We start from the raw sequence: 21,698 nt of genomic DNA, 5'->3' as shown, positions 1-21,698 counted from the left end.
TTTCCCACAGAGGGTTTTAGACAATGTAGACAATTTGCTTGGGAATATTATCATTTCAATGATAATCTCCTTTCCACACTGAACAATAAAATATGGCTCCAACAATATTGTGGACCAACTGATTTGAAACAAGAGCTAAATTTAAGTTTATCCATTGTTAAAGACAAATAGTCTATTTAAAAATTAAGAATATAGCAGATGTGGATTGGATATTTGATATTTTCATGAGCCAACGTGATGCAGCAGAAAATGAACTTGAGCTCTGAAGCATACCTGAGATTCAGCCCTAGCTTTTCGTAATGCTATCTGCATAATATTGGGCAGGTTGCGTAGTTTACTTTCACCTCTGCTGCGTAGGGTTGTTGTGAGGACTGACTGTAAATGTGGGGTGAAGCACTTGAACAGGGCCTGGCACAGACTTGCTGTTTAATGTTTAATAACACTAGCTGGTTTGCTTGCAACTAGGCAGTCCTGCTTTCAAGAACTTAGAATAGACCCAGGTGAGGCAAACAATTGATATGTTCATAGCAAGTCACGATCTTTGGTTCATTTGACTCCTAAGAATCCCTAACAGAATGCATCTTAGTGTTGTTGCTACGTGTATCCAGAGAAATAAACCTATAATTCCTTGGGATGTTTTATGATTCAAATGATTTACTACTTCAAATTGGTATTTCTTTAGACCTACAATGAAAAAGGACATGTTTTCGTTCAATGAAAATACGCCGGCATGATATGTGTTGGCTTGCTTTGTCCAAAAGTAGTAAGGGATTGCCCTAAATGATTAACATAGTTTTTCCTGTAACTTTCATATATTTGTGTGTGTGTGTTTGCCTGTATGCATGTGCACATGTGCCCACATTCATACACCTAAAGACCCTAAAGTTACTTAATCTCAGTACTTTAATGGATGTTGATGTTATCGCATTGGCCTCATAAGCACTGTTTGCCAATTTAAAAACTACCCAGTTTGGACTACAGAGAGTCCATGACAGGATTGGGTAATGCAATTTTAGAGCATTTTAATGTAATACATGACATAGGCTTATAGAAATCATTTTTCTTAAGGTGCATCCTATAAGGGACATTGCTTACTTGTTTATGGGTTTTTTTAAAGTATAATCTTGAGTTGAATAATAATATAACTTTTACCTCATTCAAGATATTTATTAGAAAGAGATATTTTTACTTGGAAGTTTATTATAGCTCATAAAAATGATTAGCTAAGAATAACTGAACATGTACAATGAAGTGAGCAATGTACACTGTTAATTAACAGTTAAATTAATGGGACCATATAGTTCACAAAATACAGATAACCAACAGGGTGGTTAAGATGGTCCTTGCTCACTAAAAATGGGTGGATGCCTTGGCCAGATGGCGATGGCAGTGTGGGCTCTTCACTGACTGGTCTGCGTCAGAATCTTGGTTTCCTCACATAAGAATTAAACATAGATTGTGGAGAATTCTGTTTCTCCTGCAAGTGTTCCAAGTTCTATCTTTAACATTCTCTCTTTGCTTCCTGTAATCCTGCAGATCCAGGCAAAGGCTGGACCATCAGAGGGGCTCTGATGTTGCATGCTGTGTGTGAAGCATCTTCTGTTTCACCCTGGCAGTCATGATTCTCTTTGAGCTGCAGTTTGTTTTCTGTCTCTGGAAGTTCATGGCAGAGGTGGGCGGGACTCAGCAGGTTCTAGGTCAGGTTTTTACTGAAAAAGTGTTTTACTTTCTCTTGGAAAAGTCATGGAGGGCGAACAGGGGTTGAGATGCAAGGTCACAAAGTAAATTGTTTCGGTTGCCCACGTTGCCCCAAATGTGTCCTTAAGTCTCATAGAGGAGGCTTAGTTTGTGGCAGCAGAAGGAATGACTCAAAAAGGTCAATGTCCAAAAGATTTTTTTATAGAGATTTACTAATCTAGAAAATACATTATTCCAACAGCGGGAATATTTGATTGCAAAGAATAATTCATTGATTAGCCCTACTTAAAAAAGAGAACTTAGTTATCGAGCAGAGTCAAATAACAGGTTTTTCTGACTTCTAAGAACTTATCCCCAAACAATTAAGAGCATATGCAAGGACTTGACCATATCAACTTGATTACTGTAGCTTTATATTATTTTTCACCAGCTGATAGAACAAATTTCCAAACATCATTCTTTTTTTTTTTTTGAGGAAGATTAGCCCTGAGCCATCATCTGCCGCCAATCCTCCTCTTTTTTGCTGAGGAAGACTGCACCTGAGCTAACATCTGTGCCCATCTTCCTCTACTTTACATGTGGGATGCCTACCACAGCATGGTTTACCAAGCGGTGCCATGTCCACACCCGGGATCTGAACCAGCGAACCCCGGGCCGCCAAAGCAGAATGTGTGCACTTAACTGCTGAGCCACTGGACCGGCCCCCAAACATCATTCTTTTTAAAAAATGTCAATTATTATGTATTTATTCATTCAGAAAATCTATAACTTTGTCAGATCCCCTTACCTTCATCCCAAACTATATTTTTATTTGAATAACATTAAATATACAAATACATGTCAGAGAACTAAATCAGTACAATTTTTAGTTTTCATCTAAGAATATTGAATTATTCTTTAACTTTAAGGAAGGACATTATATCTAGGGATGTTCAATTTCATATTTGAAGTTTGGGCTCATTTTTATGTCTATCAAGATAATGTTTAATCTTATTTTAACCATCCACCTATTTTATATTGGGTGTGTAACCCAATCTGCTTAGCTTCAACAGTTTTGACGAGGATGTCTTTACGTGTTCTGCAAAATAATTGTTAAAAGTGTTAGCGGGACAGAGCCATGGATACAAAGTCATATGATGTATGAAATTTAGTGGCAAAGATTTGGGATCTATTTAAGAGGTTCAAGTAATCTCTAACTCTGTTTAACGTAAAAGCTATATTTTTAACAAAGAATTTAATTAAAAAATTATTTAAAATCATTCATGACACATTTGAAGATCTTTATTGTCTCTATATATCATTTATATGCTAATAATTTTTATACCATTCATGTATTAAAGTATTGATTATTGAGGTTAATGGTTGGCAGAATGCACAATAAACAGGTTTTACTTCCTAAATACAGCGTGAAATATCACTCCTCCCCCACAAACAATCCCCACATTCCTCTGCTCCCTTTCCAAAATCTCATTCTCACTCAAAGACCCTAACCAAATCTCTCTGTGTGTCTGTTCCTGCTTGTCCAGTTTGTCCGATATTTGGCACAGTTGCTGAGGCAATGAAAATCGACTTTGACTAATTATTAAGGATCCTAAGTCTTGCCATGAAGAAGGGATAAGGAACCACTCTGTTGCCCTCAACCTTGAACCTGGTGTTCAGTAGCTGAGCCCTAATAGCCCACCAGCTTGCCTCTTCCGAGCCACTCCGTGTGGATCTGTGACTACTAGTTTATAGTCCAAATATCCAAAAGGAAATCTTGCCCTGAACACCTGGCTGATTTGTGCTACCCTCACTGCCCCTTTATTTCTGAGAAGTTGCGGTCAAATGTAACACCCAGCCACGCCCACTGAGACATTGCCTCATCCCATCTTCTGCTTCTACCCCTGGTGCAAGATACTTCTTGCCACAGATAGGTACTGCCACTTTCCAGATTCACTTCATTAGGACCCTGCCTTCCAGAGGGCACTTTGCATGTTGTGAGCTTGAGTGGAACCCCAGTTCATGAGCCCCCCGTCAGGCATTTAGTTTGGATTGTTGGTAATTCTGCTTGGGTCCAGCTCCAAAGTCATTTCGCTTTTCACAGATTGCCAATGATCTCAGTTCCAAACATTTGCTTTTTCCTGCCAGCCTGGTGTTCAGGTGGCCGTAGACATTTTATCTGAGGCTATGAAGATCAAGAAATTATCATGTGTTCCTGGACAATTCTTACTTACTTATTAATTTTTTTTTCATGCAGTTGGCAATTTAATTCCAAACTTCTGAATGGCAGGAATTATGCATTATTATATCTCTCACTGTAGTACTAACCATATTTTTTGGGAAAAGATCCAGATACATTATTTGATAAATTCTAGTATTTGTATAGGGTCAGATACATTATTTAATAAATTCTAGTATTCGTATAGGGTCAGAGCATGGATTATTTGAAATAGGACCTGATATTGTATTCTGAGTACTATGTTTATCTTATTTTTAGCATCGTTTTTTGCACATAGTATTCAAAATTTGTTTCTTGGTTAATATATATGAACGGTATATGAAATGCATGGTTGGAGGAAGCATTTTTTAAAGAAGATTGTTTAAAATCATTATTATTCTCAGGGAACTTTTGAATGAATTACTCCATTGAAATTTTTCTGAAAATTCTTAGCTTTCATACGTTGTGTCAGGGCAACCTTTCCCACTCTGTGCATAGAATAGTCTTTTCAATACAGCACCTGAAGGGGTCACTCAAGCACAGGACAAATACTCTTGGTGGCATAGGCTCTTGATTTCAATAGCAAAATGTCTTTAAGTGGTGGTAGAAACATTTTGTCACTTCTGAGGGACAGAGCAGTTGAATTCTTTCTGGAAATAAAGGTTGTTTTCCTAATGAGTGCATTCAAACTTAAGAATTTAAGGGATGTTCTTCTTGCCAATTCTGAAAAGTTTTTATTTCCCTGATGTTTTCCTAGAAGCTTGTTTTAAGGATAGGAATGAAACCCAGAACACAGAAGCCTTAGAGAGATTAGACTTCAAAAGGGTTTGAAGGAAATGAGGGCAGGGTCTTTTCAGACTTCTACCCTCTATTTTTCTCACGGAGAAAGGATTTTTTAGAAGCAGGGGTGGGAAGGGTTGTAATTGCATAGCATATTTTTTGCCAAATTTCATTGTATTTTTGTTATCCAAAATATAGCTCAGGAAAGTATCCTGTTGCTTCATAGTTTATTAGTACTGATTTCATTCTAGGCAAGAATATATGAAAACAAGAAGCTCTTAGTAATTAGATTTTGCTATGAAAAGATTTTTCATAATACTGATTGTTTTCCCATTAAAAAAAATGAGATTGATTAATTTCACACAAAAGGAGATTACATTGAGAATTCTGTCACTTGTATGGTTATCATATATTTAGTTTATCCTATTTTTTAAAAAATGTGTATGCCTAAAAATCCTAGCACAATGAATATATGATAAAATCTCTCATTGCTTTGAAATACTCTAAGTTCGTCTGTGACTGAAAATTAGGTAGAAATTCGTTTTTCCATACCTTCTCTGAGCAGTTTCTTTATTTCTAAATTTAACTTAAGGTTGACATTTTAAAGTTGTTTTATAGAGAAAAGCGTGGTCGCATTTCTACACTCCTTATGTTTGACACTTGCATTTTTTAAAGCCAGCAATACTCATTGATTACCTGGAAAGTTTCTTTATGCTTTGTTAATTTGATAGACCAGGCAATTTATTAGGTGTTTCCTGTTTTTAACTGTAGTCTGATTCTGAAGGAAATGAGCAGTGTCTGTGGCACAGCAGATGAGTCTGTGTCTGATGAGAGCCATGTGGGCCAAACTCTCATTTTTCATAAGTGCTGTCATTTTACAGATGTATGACCTTTTTCTTCTTTCTTCAGAGGAGGAGGGGCTGGGGAAAGAAGATAATGCACAGGGTTCATTTGAGAAACTCTTGTAGGCAGAGACACAAATCATGTCATGTAAACCAGAACAGGCTAAGGAAACCTCACATCTCTTTTCCGAAGACAATAACAGATAGGACAGAGAACGATGGAGTCAAAGATGATTAGGAAAACAGGAATGGTTAATGGGTAACAGCAACGTGGCGCCAAGCTGTTCACTCCATGTCATAAAGATATGAAGCCACACAAACAGAGGCCAGGTAAAAGGTCTCTGGATGCATATCCAGTCAATGTAGACGTAGATTTGTGCTTTAAGACTATTTGATGGGGAATAATATGAAGTATGGGGAAGTTACTCGTAGCAAATTAAGCTATTCCTCACTTACACTTTGCAGCACCCCCAGGGCTCGTTTCATGGATGTGTGGTGTGACCTGTGCACTCACACAGGACTTGGAGTTCATTTAATGCTCTGCTCTTCCCCCACATTTTCATTTTGCACTGGGTCCCGCAAATTATGTAGCCAGTCTGAGCCCGCCTAGTAAATTTTGGACCTGTATTTCTTGTGTTTTAGTACATGACACTTTGACTTTTCAGTTCTGAAACCGTGGATTTACATGGTCCTTGAAACCAAGGATGGTTTAAACATCATGGTGGTCAGCAAGGAGAGAGAGGTTAGCCTCTTTTTGGACCTGACATCTGACCCACCTTTGCTTCCTCTAGGCCCAGGAGGTTTATTTAAGCAAGGCCAAATTTGATGAGAAGTTGAGATCATATTTCATAATCTCATATCACAACTCATGTTTAAGACAGAATGAAATAAAAAATTAATTCTTAGATTGTGTTACTAAGTAGAAACTATTATATTCTCTATAACAACTAACACAGGCATGCACACACAGATGTACACACATACACATCTAGGAAAAGTTTAGTGATAAGAATTACATATTATTTTAAAATCACAATTTTATTTTACAATATAAAAACAAACTGGATCAAGCCTAGAATTTTCATACATATGAAGAGATATAACCTCATAACATCTCCTTAAGAAAATAAATCTCCACTATGTCGAGTCTTCCTTTGGAATAAACTTTCTTAATATTGTCATCACACCATTAAAAAGTGTTCATGGAGAACACTATTTGTTTTTACTTTATTCTTGCTAAACTATTTTATAATATTGAGCTGTTCCTTTTCGTAAGCATTTAAACTAGGTCTGGTCTGACAGCAAGCCCTGTTGCTATATTATGAAGTCAGTTTCTCATTTTATTTTGGAGAACTTTGTTGTTCAATTCATTTACTTTGTCCTGTGATAAAATGAGATATTAGTGTAACTGATGAAAGCCCAGTGAATTATCTCATCTGGGGTTTATGTGACTTCAGTATTAAAGGGAATTCTCTAATCTGAGCTTCTTAGGAGCAGCCTGCATGTCACGTACGCTACAAACTGCACTGGGAGCCTGTCCTCATCCTCCTGTCTCTGATGCAGGAGTTAATGTTTATTTTGGGGGGAACTACAAAGGGAGAATCTCTTTCACTTTAGTTGATCTTTTTCAAAAAGAAGATAAGGTACTATGCAGCTACACATGTTGTATCTAACAATAAATGTGAGGAGACTCTGATATCAAATAAATCAACTTTATACATTCTTTTTAAAAAACAATCAATGTAAATGCTTTCCGGCAGTGTCCAAGCAGACCATTAAATGACAGTTGCCAAGCAATTTCTATTTTACAAATCAATTCCATACTAACTTGAGGTATATGGTAAAAACATCTACTCTATTACATAGTTTTTTTTAAAAGACCCTTCCCCCAACCCAAACTGTTAATTATTGCACAGTCAAGCCTGCAATTAAAGGCTGGAGAGATTTGTCTAGTGAGATAACAGAGGGAGGAAAACAAGAACACAATCTCTCTATGGGGCAGTTACATCACACTTGATAGCTCTTTCATGGATGCTATTGTGTTTGTTCCTTAGCAGAATGCCCTAGTCAATAGATATGCAGAAATAAAGAGCAATTGAGATGTGCATCTGCCTGATTATTGGAAAGGAATACACCCTATGAAAAGCCTGAGAGATTCTGCTCTATCCAAACATCTCAAGCTCACCTCTTTGTCTTCACTTAATTTCCCAGGAAAATGTCATTGACTGGAGTATAACTCTCCAATCACTTATTTATTCTAAGATAAGGGACTGTAAACTCACTTAAGATAGACATAGCAATTCTTTTAAGAAACGAGATTTCCTCATAAGATTTAATTTATTCAACAGAATAGAGCTAAGACTATAGAAAGACACTTAAGAGCAAAGATAAGTGTCTTATAAGATATCCTTTTATTTCCACTACAAAATTTGAAGGTTCTAAACTCACAGCTCTGTCACTGGTTTGTTTGAGGCATTATTTTGAAATCTTTTCCATTGCTTAGAAAAGATTTGTTCCTTTAATTTTCATCATCTCTACTTCAATTTTAAAAAGCTTCTATTTCTGAACATAAATTTTTCTTTCCTTTCTTTTTAAAAATGATAGTCAACTTCTTGTCATAACCTTCTGAAGCCAAGGCATTTGAAATTGAATAAATCAATCCTCTAATTCATATTTTACTTTTCTTTTGAATCGTCCCTCATTTATCTAATCTCTCTTAAGATTCTCCTTTGTATATTTAGCTTAGGTGCATTTACCTGTATCTTTCAGCAACATCGTCCATCTTGATACAGGGGGCATTGATTAAAATCTATCTAGAAATTAAGTTCTTTCTCCTTTTAATACTTACTGTATTATAATATAGTTTTTATGCTTGACATTAGAAATAATATATTTCATCTATTTGTTGAATTCTCCATGAAATATATAAAGAATTACAATGATAGATATATCATGGTGATGTTTTGAATTGAGTCTCAAGTTAGGTCAAAAATATATTTAACAGACTTTTTTGATAAATATGACTATCATAATGACGTACTTATATAGTCTTATAACTTGAGGGGAACATTTTTCCTTGCCATGAAGATTGAAGATAGTCTAAGAAAAGTATGACCTAGCCACAAAATAAAGTGTTGAGGGGGTACAGGGTGGGAGAGGTTGGGGCTTATGCTTAACTTTCTGCTTGCAATATTTTACTATGATTTAGTTACACTGAGACTTACATAATATTTTCCCTTTTTATAGTTCATAATAACATAAATAATTTTAAAAAAACCTGCCACGGAATTTGAATGAAAGGGTATTATGCGAATCTAAAAACTCTCTCTGTGAGCATTACAGTAGAATTGATCCTTCCTAAGATTTTAAACTTTTCAATTAGATCTGACGTGCATATATATGGGTTTCCATGAAACCTGAAAACACTGGGCTCTCCTTCTAATGTGGAATCTTCTTGAGCCATTTTAACATGATCCACTTAATCTTTCATTTATATTGAATCTTCAGAAAGGCCTGCAGATCCCAGTTTAAGGCTTAAATTGCTACCCACACAGATTCTGAGTATTAGGAAGCTCAATATTATCATCATGATAGAGCATATTCCAGCTCTTCCTTCTTAGCAAGCGCTATGACATAATCTAATCAGATGTTGAGAGTTGAGTCCCCATTTTGTGTAATATGTACTGAGCGGCAATTCTGGGTTGAAATAATGTAGCAAGCTTTCTTCACTGAACAGCATTATTTATAAACTATAATTTTTAGTCTCTTTCTGCCGGAAATTGAAAACAAAATACAAAATAGTATGTCTGTTTTGCTTAACCATAGGGTTGTAAAATTTAATATTTAAGCAACATGCAAATTAGAAAATAACATCCTAGGAACTGGTCAATTAAAAAATCCTATGATTAAACAATTTGTTTGATAAGCATTCAGAGACCCCCATATTCTTTCTCTTTTTGGCACAGTTGTTTTCCTTCTTATTTTCTCAGGCCTAAGGCATTTCATTTGTATTTTATTTGCATTTTGTTCTTAATGGGAAAAAAGAGAAACCAAGGAGATAAGAGAAAGAAAGAAAAAACAGTTCCAGATATTGAGCAGTAACCATTCCTTGGTGTTAGCCTGTGCTTTTGAATATTTTATAATTTATAAACTGAAAACACATTATGCTCTGCTTTTCAAACAGGCTTTGTCACATGCCTTTCCTAAACCTTTTAAGACATAAGGCTTGTGACTGGGATAAAAAATATGCATTCTTTATTTCTGCATATCTCCTGCGGTACTCACTGTGGGACTGGAAGAATAGAGTAGGTTAGAAGGAGTTCTGGAGAGGCTGCTAATCATTTACAGAGGCAAAACTGATTTTTAGCTTTTTACTTTTATTGAAAAAATATATATATTGGTACTTTAAAAATATCAAGAGAGTGGATGCTAGCTAAAAAGTCCTCTTTCTGACTTCATCATCATCTGGACACATATTTGGAGAGATGCTACTGAGAGATTTGTTGAACCTCATTGAATTAAGGTCAACTCATCAATTCTTAACAGGAATATAAGTTGAAGTTGATTCCTAATAGCTTCTGGAATGTAAAAGAAATGCTGACCTTTAGTCTAGAGGTCAATGGAAGCAAAGTCAAGAGCCAGAGAGTTTTGGTAAGAAATTTACACATTGCTGATAAGAGGTGGAAATTGTCTCTGTTTCATATGCTGGAATCCAGAGATGGTGTTTCTAGTTCTGCTCTTGTAAGACCAAGACCAGTCACTTAACCTGCCTGTCTTGTATTTGCTTTGCATGCATGAGAATTTATGTTGGCAAGTTGCTTTTCTGGAGACAAAATGAAAGCTATGTTAATGTAGCATATTAACCACTTGCTGCATGTATAATATAAAGGATTTCAATTTGCTAAGAGAAAAATCCCAAGTTAGCTGATGATCAGATCTGGAAACAGAGAGAACATTGAAGAGAAGGGCAGAGCCTGGCTGTTCTTTGAAAAGGGCGGCCATGTGCCATGCAGCTTCCAGACAGCTGCCCAAGAGCCAGGCAGTGCAGGGATCCTGTAAAACTTCAGCCCTTGAATTCTGCGGCGATAAGGCACGCTCTCTGGATTAACAGCCCTGTCAAGGGGAACCCTCTGAAGTGCTTATTTGTTTAGAAGAAGATCCTCGTTCATCATCAGGGAGTGATAGAAATGGGGCTCTCTGACGCTGTATCTGAAGGCTACCTGGATGTATGGGCTCTTTTGGCACCAAGGAAAGGAAGAGAAGGAGAAAAGACACTGATGCTATTCAGTTTCAGCAGAGTGTTAAAGTGAAACATATTATATGTGTTCCAAAACACCATTTTTTTTATGCCAATTTTATCCCTTTTCATTGTAAACCTCTTTGGGGAAAATTTTATCTTAAATGAAAATCAGAGATGAAAAACATAGTTAGGCTGTTAACTAACAAACAGACACCCAAAAAGAAAAAAGCAACACTTTTGTAAAATTTGAAATTAGAATTGCAATTCGCTTTAATTACTTTATTATTGTAGCCTCTGAAATCCATTTTATCAATCAATTCCTCTAGTCAAGCATGTGGATCTGGTATTTATTTGCTATATTAAGTAGATTATAAGCTAAAATAAGTTTTCCTTTTAAAAGTGCCGTAGCTGAAAGAGTGATTAAAAAAATGTTTCGGGATAATGAACGATTTTTTTGATAATCTGGAATTTATGGTATTATGAAAATGGAAAATGCTCAAAAGCAAATATTATCTGTAGAAATGAATGAGAATAATTAATATAAAAATTGAATGCCTTGAGTATAAATAAGAATAGGATTACTTGCTAGGTAGGTGAAATTTTAGGTACTGTGATCAGTTATAATTGAGAATTAAAGCTAAATTCTGTGATTTTGAGTGTACGTATAATTAATAAGGAATTAGTTTTACCTAAAACAAATGGCATATATTTCAATTACTAATTTGTGCTTATATAATACATAATTCACGACTACTATATAGTGGTATATGTCACAAGAGTGCATAGATAGACATAAGCTATAAAATACAAAGCGCATCTGCGCCTTCTCATATAACTATAATTTACTGAGAACTGTTTGCTAATAATTACCTCTTTCTAACATCCCTGCAAGTAGATCTTGTGGTCTTAGCTTATAGATGAGGAAAGGGAAGTTGAGGGAGGTTAAACTACATGTCCAAGGCCACCTAGCCAGTACGTGGCAGAGACGGGATGTGAAGGCAGATCTGAAGCCCTTGCCGTTCACTGGTAGTTGCATCGCCTCCCTGACTAGATCTACACGTAGCTATCTGCAAATGTCACTCCTATTTCTGAGAATGCTGCGTACGATGGATGTCTGTCTCAAAGGATCTGTCAGATACCCTAACGGCTACATAGGAAAAACAAAGTGAAACAAATAAAAGGGCTGAAGCTTGTTGCCATCTAAGAACCAAACCAATGTAATGATTAAATGTTGGAACAAAGCAGGCTGAGGTTAGGAAAAACACTGTGCCACCGGCAGTGTGTTTCTGATATCCTCTCACTTCCCCTTCTGTCTACTCAACCCCTTCTGTCTACTCCATTCCTTTTGTTTATTCTCCCCCTGCTGTCTATCCCACCCCTTCTATCTCCTCTACTCCTTCTGTCTCCACTACTCCTTCTGTCTCCACTACTCCTTCTGTCTCCACTACTCCTTCTGTCTACTCTCCCCCTTTGGTCTGCTCTCCTTCTTCTGTCTGCTCTGCTACTTCTGTCTACTCGGCCCCTCCTGTCTACTCGACTCCTTCTGTCTCCTCTACTCCTTCTGTCGACTCTACTCTTTCTGTCTACTCTCCCTGTTCTGTCTACTCTACTTCTTCTGTCTCCACTCCCTCTTCTGTCTCCTCTCCTTCTGTCTGCTCTACTCCTTCTGTCGACTCCATTCCTTCTGTGTCCTCTCCTCCTTCTGTCTACTCTACATCTTCTGTCTACCTGACCCTTTATGTTTACTCTACCCCTTTTGTCTATTCTACTCCTTCCCAGCCCCCTCGGAGTCCTCCACAGTCTACTTTATCAGATCTGACTTCCCAGGCACATCCCTCTATTTTGTCTGATTTCTCAAGGCCTTAATGTTTCCTGGGTGACTGTGTAAAAACAGTTTATCCTACTAATCTATTTAATGTGGTAGTGAGCTAATTTGTACCTATTCTAAGAAATGTAACAATAATAATACTAAGGAGAAGAATAAACAGTAATAATCACCTCCAAAACCATCTACCCACATACACAGGTTGACACTGAGGACTGCAGCTTCCTACTACCCACTTCTACATCTCCCTCTATCCTTGCCCAAATCCCACAGAAACAACAAAAAAGTTAGTATCTACATTAACATGATCACTATTTCAGGAGATCCTGTCCAGGCAAAAGGTTTGATTATTCATACAAGAACTTCCCTAAAGACCCACCAAATATTCAATGGAAAGTATCAAAACACAGGACTGGACAACTGTGTCCTAATCTTTACCTAATTCTAATCAAACCCCTAACTGAAAGACCCACCATAAATCAAGGTTTCACTTCTCAACAAATTTGTCCTTGCTTCCTTCCCCCTTCAAGACACTGTCAAATCTCTGCCGAGGTGGTCTTCTCTCTTACCGAGGTAAACAATAAACTCAGCTCTGTCTTGTTGACAGGTTGTGTTACTAATATTGGGGGAGCCGGCATTTCAGAGTACTAACAACTAATCCACACAGCACTTACTATGTGCCAGGTACTGTGTGTGCATGCACACACAAGCACACACATCATTTAATCCTCATAGCAACTCTATGAAGTAGGCATGAGTATTATCCCCATATTGCACATGAGGGAACTGGGGCCCAAGGAGGCGTCAAGCAGCTTGCTCAGATGACACAGCTTCTTAGGTGGCCTTCTAGACTGCCTCTTGTAGTGTACCGCCAGCAAAGAAATGGATCTTCACGAGGCTCTACAGTGATGACTATTAATATGAAGCTTATGGAACTGATAGCAAACTCAGAGATGGTTGTTAGCTGGGCACATGCTTCAAGTTAGACGAGCTGCTATCATTGACCACAGGTGGTACCAGCCTTGCATATGAGTAAGTCAGGTTGAAGGAATTAGTGTGGTGTATCAGTTGAGGCAGGAAAATTGTTCTACGCAGTGGCTGAGTGAGGTATGATTAGCATAGGTAACAGTCCTCAATAGTTGGTTTCCCACACCAATTCTATCCACAACTACAGAAGATTCCGGTATGGTCGCCTCTAACTAAGAGAGGACTTATTCATGTGAAAAGGACTAAAGGCACAGAGGAAAAGAAGCTACAGATAAAAAGCTCACAACTTCATACTCGAGTTCTGGATCATACTGCTGTAACAATAAATCATTATCATGATCCATAAATAGGAAGGATGGCTGGGGTAAATCTTATCTTGACATTCTATCTATTCTCTGTCAGTGAACTTCTAGGTAAATGGCACTGGTTACGTTCCCTCCACCATTGCCTCTCTCTTACCCAGAGTTCTGTGACAGTGCAAGCATCCCCTGCTATCAGAATTCATCAAGTTCCTGAATTTGGATAGCAGGGGACACATGTATGATTTCTGGTCTTCTCTTTCTCACACCCAAATTTCCCTCCAACCTTTCTGTGGTGCTTCTTGCTTTTCATGATGTTATCACAGTTTTGCGATAGGTTCTTTTAGGGGCTGACTAGGTTGACGTGTGTTTTGTGTCCTCATCTAGGGAGTGAGGCTCTGTCGAATTGCTATTTGATAAAACGGTGCCTGAGAATGACATTCCGGGGACTATTTAGCTTCCTGGAAACTAGGGGCAAGGATTCCTGTTACTCTTTAGGAATTAGTATAAAAGAAAATATAGGATAAAGCATGATACATTTAAATACTTCTTAAATTATTTATCCTACGTGGCTGTCAAATGAATGAGCTCGATAGGATTCTAATTCTTTTTATGTTATCTAATATGCATATAACATATATTTCTAAATACTAAGATGCAATAGCATATTACTCTTTCTAAAATAACTCCCCTACTCAAACTCTTCCTTTACCTTCCTTCCTCTAGAAATGTAATGTGAAATATTTTCAGGAGCTCGAGGCCCATATCCCTACTTGTCCTGCTCTCTGCTGTCATTTCTAGAGCAGAGCACCTCAAAGTTTAACATGCACGTGATCCACCTGGGCATCTAGTTACAATACACGGTCTGCTTCAGTAGGTCTAGGGCGAGGCCCACGTTGCTGCAGCTCTCACAAGGCGACGGGTGATGCTGATGATGCTGACCCTCGCACCACACTGTGAGCAGAGACTCTCCATTCTAGAGCCTATTACATTAGCAATCAGCCATTTGTTCTACTCATTACCCCACTGAACAATCTTTGCCTGCCCTGCCCCCTTGTCTTTTTCCATGCCCTGTCACGTATACCTCTTTTCTCAGATTTATCTACAGAAATGTAAGTGAACGTGATAATTTTTTTTTACAGGCACGGTATACCTCCGCATCCTTGAAGGAAAATCCCTTGCTCTCTTATTTCTCTGAACCACGCCCTCGTACTGTCAAGAATCCAGGGGTCACGGAAAGACTCCAGGCCTCGCTGAGTGTGGTCACGTGACATAGTAACACTATAAGTCACCGAAGGGGCGGGCACAGATTGAGAATACAGTTTTTGGCTGAAATAAGACTTTCTATAAAAATATTGAGAAATGTATCGTAAGTGTCCCTTCTCTTTTTCTACTAAGGAAAACAGTCTCAGGCTGGACAAATCAAGTAATTCTGGCATTTAAGAAACAAGGCCCAAGAGGGAGCCTCCTGGCTGGTTCTGTAGGTTACAAACCAGCCTGATTTCTGCCATGACTCTTCTCAACGCGTGCACGTCCTCAACGTTATTTTGGAGTGATTGTTTTTATATTCAAAGACAAGCTCCCCCAGAAAGGAGGGTCGTGCAATATTGCGTTTCAGGTGTCCTCTTTGCTTCTTGGCGGCTCCCAGCGCGGGGCAGCGTGGACGTGTTAATCCCTGCATCCTCCCAAACGCTCCCCTCTGGGGCCAGTAAAGCCCTTTGGCCACCTAGTACGGACTTACTGGCAGAGCGGCGGCTTTCCTTCCAAGTGAAACCATAGGCTCACCTGGTTAAACGCGCTAAACCTAAATTGGCTTTTAGGTTGTCATTTAACAGCCCAGAGGCCCTCCAGAAGGATCCTGTGCAAATCCCGAGGTAAATGAAGCCTAAGCTAAGTGAAAATGACCCAAGAAAAGATTTCAAAATGGACAGCAAATTCTTTACCCAAGTTGTATTTTTATTTCTTTTATCTGAGAATTAAGGTCATATGTCATCTTCAAACAATGATGTCTGGCCCTCAGACTTTGCACAAAGCTACATGGCTGTATTTAAAAATCAGGCAATGAATCCAAAGCTGCGTTTTCTATTGTTCTTTCTTTTTTAAATTTACTGAGGACACGTTGCATATAGCGCTTAAAATTTTGACTTTGGCTTGAGGCTGGGTATTCTTGCTTCTCATTTATCCATTCAGCAATACAAACTTCTGAAATAGTTGGGTTTTGTTATGAAAAGAACTGTATCTTTTTGATCGTATTTTCCTAACTCTCCTAATGACATAATAACATCAGTGCCCCTATAAGAAGTTCTCAAATTTAAACTGCAAATCCCTGTATACCCATCGATAGTCTGATTCCAAAGTTCTAGAATGAAGCCAGAAATCTGTATTTTTATCGAGCCCTCCAGGTGATTTGGATGCACGCTTAAAACACTCTCTGTATTTCTTATTGAAGAAAGTTTCTTTTTTAATTAAAAAATTTCTTATCTGAAATAAAAAGAGTAAAAGACAGATAGGTAAAGCTCAGTGTTTGGGAGGGCGCTGTAGTGTGATGAGAGGAGTCCCCCAGATGGCTGGTGGACCGCCACCCCCAGTGGCTTCACCGGCACAGAGCTGGGGCTTGGCGGGAGCAGATCAGCGCAGACAGATGCAAGGGAGCAGGGCAATTGGGAGTTCTGATGAGTGATTTTGAAGGGAAGGAATGATTTGAGTGGAGGCCACATGGTTTAACTTACAATGAACCTGCAGGTTTTGAAAATTGCATGCTGGATTTCCTCATAAACCTACATCAATCTCAGGGAACAGGAGGCGATGCTGTTTGGTATGCAATCTTTGGGGAGTTTTTTCTCATTCGATGCAAATACATGGAAAATATACATTGGAGTTGAGAATTAAAAAATGCAGAGAAATAAAAAAAGGCTTTCAATAATTTAATAAAAAGCATGTGGGCAAATGTGAGCTACAGTCACTTTCTATTTAAATTATGATACCTTTGAATTTGCTTTTGGAGGATAAGCGCAGTGTCCCTTGGCATTCTCTCTCTCTCTCTTTTTATTCTACTTTTTCAAACAACCTGCATGTCATTTCAGAAAGAAGGGGTAGCAATTGTTCTCAGGGACCTCAATAAGCAGTAGCAGTTAATAGGAAGAATCGTGCAGGGTAGCGAGTAAAATTGGAGTTGCCACCTGAAGCTGAGTCTTAAACACTTGTCTTCTCCTCTACACAATGACACAGGGGAAAAAAAGAAATACGAACACACAGAGATGTAAAAGTATTATTTTGCTGGTTTTTTGGAATTAATAAAAAACACAAAATCTCTGGTTGTCTTGTAGGAAGTTTAGCAAGTTTCTGGGATTAAATGGCTTTCCTCTTTTGTGAACGGTCTGATGTAAACCCTTGTACCAAGGCTTAAAGTCTTAAGGCTGTTAGAAGTTTCCATCAGTCAGTCTGTATGTCAGTGGATAAAGTCAGTGGCTGATCTCGCCTATTCATTGCTCTCTGGAAAAATGCATCAAACTACAGAAGTATTTTTTAGTGATGAATGAGAGCTGGGGAAATGAGGACCCATCCGATGATAAAATGTGTTTCTAACTGGCAACATTTTGGAGCAACAAACTACCACAGTGCTTTTCTAAGTAATTTTAAGTGCTATATTTGATGAATGGTGAAAAAAAGAGATCAGTTGTCCTTGGTAATCTGTCTTTAGTTACTTCTATAAACTGAAAGTCTCTCATTTCCATGGTTAGAAAAGTTTGTGTTCTATGTATATTTTTCCTGAAATAGTTGATTTTGCACATTCAAGACCAGAAAAGTTAAGTGAAAGGACATAAAATTCATTTCACTCTTTCTCACTTGTTCTCTTTTATCTTAAGTTGATGTACATTTTTATACTTGGAATATCTGCAGTTCATGCTATTATGTATAGAGGGATGTGTGCACTCTGTGAGTCAACAATTATTTGACCCTGTGTGCTGAACTGTGTACTGCGTTCAGTGAGATGTTAGCAAAGGGCCAGACAAAAGTAGAGTACAGATAAAATACCACATCTGGCCTTGGCCTTGGCCCTCCAGGGGTTTGTGTAGTGTATTTGAAAACATATGATGGTAGATCTTAATAAGCTTGGTTAAAGGCATTCAGTTATGCATATGCTTTACATGCCAGTGAATCTTAATAGGCTGCTCTATGGTTCATGTCAGCAGTTCACCAAAGGAATTTGCTAATGATTTAACAATGTTGTGGAAATTACTGGGTTGCTTTTCAGTCTAGTTAGACTGGCAAACTTCCTATGAAGCGTTTTAATCAACATTATCACATTCTGTTCCAATAATGGGGTTCTCAAAAGACTCGTCAGCTTCTCTTTTGTTATTCTGTTTTTACTATTGTTTCCAAAGTTATGGTGCATTTATCAGATATTCTCAGGAGCCAGTTATGACCATAGGATATTAGTTGATTGGTAGGTATCCAAGGTGAATTTTGACATTTTCCTTCAGTTTGAATGACTATATCCCAGAACTGATTTAGGCTGAGTTTGCATGGCCAGGCAGATAAATGCTAATATTATTCACATTTCTGACTGTTATAACTAAGTTTTTGACTTGAAAGCATATTGAAGTAAAGTCTTGTTGTGAGCTTTAGAAGATTACAAGTTTTCCTATATGAGCAAAAGGGAGCAATAGAAAAATGACAAACTTGGCTTTTCAAATGGAATGTATTGATTAGAAGAAATTCCATCACTTTTGACAAATACAAAGCAGAACGATGGTGGTTTTTGCAAGTCTAGAATTTTCTTGAGCCAAATCCTGAGAATAAGTCAGTGACCGTGAATTTCAGTCAGGAACTTTAGGAAGGGCGTCAACCCTGATGGGACCACTTGGCTATTGGAAAAGTAGCCAGCACTTAGGAGAGAGGCTCATTCATATGTAGCATCTGGCTGAACATTTGCTTCAGTACATTAGCATTTTTTTCTTTCAAAACCTGCTATTAATTTCCTGCTGCTACTTTCTATTGCAGTTTAGATGATTTTTAGAGTTGGCATATTGTCTCTACTTTCTTCCCTCTCTCCTCTCAAACCCATAACCCAGATGTTGAAAAAAAATTTTATTTAAATATAGAAAAGCTCATTTACTTTTTCTTTAAAAGGAGCATTGGTCATGGTGAAAGTACTGTGGAAAAAATAAGACCTTTTTTCACACTTACAAAAACGTTTTAAGTTTTAGATGACTATAAAAATTGCCTTAACAAAGCTTTCAAAAAACCCAAGCACTAAATGTTAGCCCAGATTCTAAGCAGTAGGAAAACTCACTATCCTATCATAGTAGGTGAGAGACATTTCCTCATTTAGTTTTTAAACAATTCTTTGACAACAGATCTTTCCAAAGATGCCAATCATTCCGGTCATATGACTTGACTTGATAGTCCAGAGGGTCAGGGGTGCATCTCATCTCATCATGTTTGTAGTCCAAGAAAACAAGCCAATAAAAGTTAGCTTGGTTAATTTTTTGTAGCTGATACTATTAGTAGAATGCAGAGTCTGTCGTTCGGGAGGAGCGCAAAATCATGATAGGTAGAAAACAAACAGGAGACTCATGGAGCACACAAACGAGCAAAACAAAACGTTGGTTAATCCCGTAAGAAAATAACTTCATGGAAAAGCCCTGGGCAAGGACGACTTTGGTTTGGAAAAGGCTGGACCACCTTGTTTATGGTGGTATGTCGTTGTTAACTTAACTTTCGCCCTAACATTTTCCTAATTCTTTTTATTTTAATCAGCAATATTTAAGTGAAAGATATTTTTGGGGTAGAATAACTACTGAAGGTTTAAAATGTATTTGGTTTATGCTAAACTCCATAAATATGTGGGAAGGCATCAGATCTCTACTAACAGCAAAACCTGAGTGCCTTATCACTGAGAAGGTTGGTCCGAAGATTTTATTCTAACACTAACCCAACAAATATTTTACAGACCAAACTAGAACTTCATCTGTTTATTGTTATTTACCATAAAATTGGCTTTTGGCCAAAGCGTCTGAGTTATAACAAAGAATGTTACAAAAGGAAAACTTTAAAATGTATGAACTGTTGCCAAAATAAGTTCTTGTGCACTTCGGCTGTCTGCATGAGGAAAGATGCCTTGATTTGAAATTTCGTTAATCTTTGTCCCCAATAAAATTTTGTTATTGTAATGCTAAGTAGAAGCAACAAGTGTTATAATTTTCCTACCTAAATGCCATTGATATAATTTTAATGATCATAACCTGCCAATGATGAAATGTTCTGTAGATGGTTTCCTTTTTCTACTTCCAACATATCAAGATTTTGTAGAGAAGTAGGATCTGGTCTCACTTCTTACCATATGTATAACTTGGCTGAGCAAAGTATCAAGTTTTTAGCCTCAGTTTCCTTAATTTTAAACAGGAGACTAATAATAATACATAGTATTTATTATCTGTTTATTCTTTGCCCAATACTATTTTAAGTCTTTTATTACTTTTCACAACAATACATTGAAGTCACTGTATTATTATTCCCATTTTCCAGATGAGGTAACTGAGGCAAGAAAAGGCGTGTAGCTTATCCAAGGTCACACAACTAAGAAATGGCAGAGCCAGGATTTGAACCCAGGAAATGCTACTTGAGTACATGTACTCTTAATCATTTAACCCTCTGCATTAGAGTTATTCTAAGCATGAATTAAGGATTAGGATAGATGCTCCCATAAGTAGTAGATGCTTCATATTTGTATATAAGTTCAGAAAAATCTATCCTCTTCCACAACTTTCTTTAGCTCTTTAGACTTAGATTAAAAAATAATGAATATGATATTAATTCTGGTGAATTTTAAAGATGTATAACAATTGAGATTCTTCCCAATTAAACTGAAATGCAAGTTTATTTTCATTTGGCATAATTTATTTTAGGCTTTCAGATTCTGGATTGACATTAATATGTGTAGAAATAGTCAAAGGAAAAAATGGATGTTGAAAAAGAAAATATGAATTTAGTTGTGAATTGTATATAAGAATATTAACATTTAATTGATGTCACTCTTCCTTGGTTCGTATAAAACCAGGCATATGTTATTAGTGGGCATGCATGATGGCCAATTAAGTGCCAGATATTAAGATGTTGATTTAATAGCTTTTTATTGAGCACCACATGGACATATAATTTTTGAATTCTTTGACATGAGTACTTCATAATATTTTGCATTTTTGTAGTTACTTTTATAGGGAATAGCAATACACATCACCTCAAATTATTAAACTTCTTCTAGTACAAAATCATTTTTGGAGGAAATTGCTTGGTACACATTGATCTCTGTGTTAAATTCCTAAGATGAGATGGGAGATACAAAAATTCTTATTGGTTCTGTCAGTTTTAGAATACACACACACACACACGAGTGAGAGAGAATCTGTATCTCAATGTGAGATGGAGAAAATAAGAAAGCAAGAAAATGAACAAGATAAAAAAGCCCTTAATACTTCCTTTTTAGGGGAGGTAATACACCATTTAATACACCATTTTTCCACATGATAATCTTTTTTGAGGAAGATTAGCCCTGAGCTAATATCTGCTGCCAATTCTCTTTTTGCTGAGGAAGACTGGCCCTGAGCCAACATCTGTGCCCATCTTCCTCTCTTTTATATGTGGGACACCTGCCACAGCATGGCTTGATAAGCAGTGCGTAACGTAAGGTCCTCACCCAGGATCCGAACCAGTGAACCCTGGGGCACCGAAGGGGAACATGCAAACTTAGCTGCTGTGCCACCGGGCCAGCCCCTCACAGGATGATCTTTTAAGAAAGTTAACCAGTGTTGCAGTCTTCAAATAAATA

At 37.5% G+C, this 21,698-nt stretch overlaps 1 long non-coding RNA gene across 1 annotated transcript in view; it reads left to right on the top strand.

The window, feature by feature from the left end:
- Positions 1-21,698, top strand: part of LOC139044759 (uncharacterized) — a 130,853-nt gene that overhangs the window by 52,826 nt on the left and 56,329 nt on the right. The gene's annotated exons all lie outside the window — the stretch shown is intronic.

This window comes from Equus asinus, chromosome 3 (assembly GCF_041296235.1).
Source record: "Equus asinus isolate D_3611 breed Donkey chromosome 3, EquAss-T2T_v2, whole genome shotgun sequence".
In the NCBI taxonomy this organism is placed as follows: Eukaryota; Metazoa; Chordata; class Mammalia; order Perissodactyla; family Equidae; genus Equus; species Equus asinus.
Note: the sequence above shows the minus strand (reverse complement) of the source record. Positions and strands in the feature narration are given on the sequence as shown.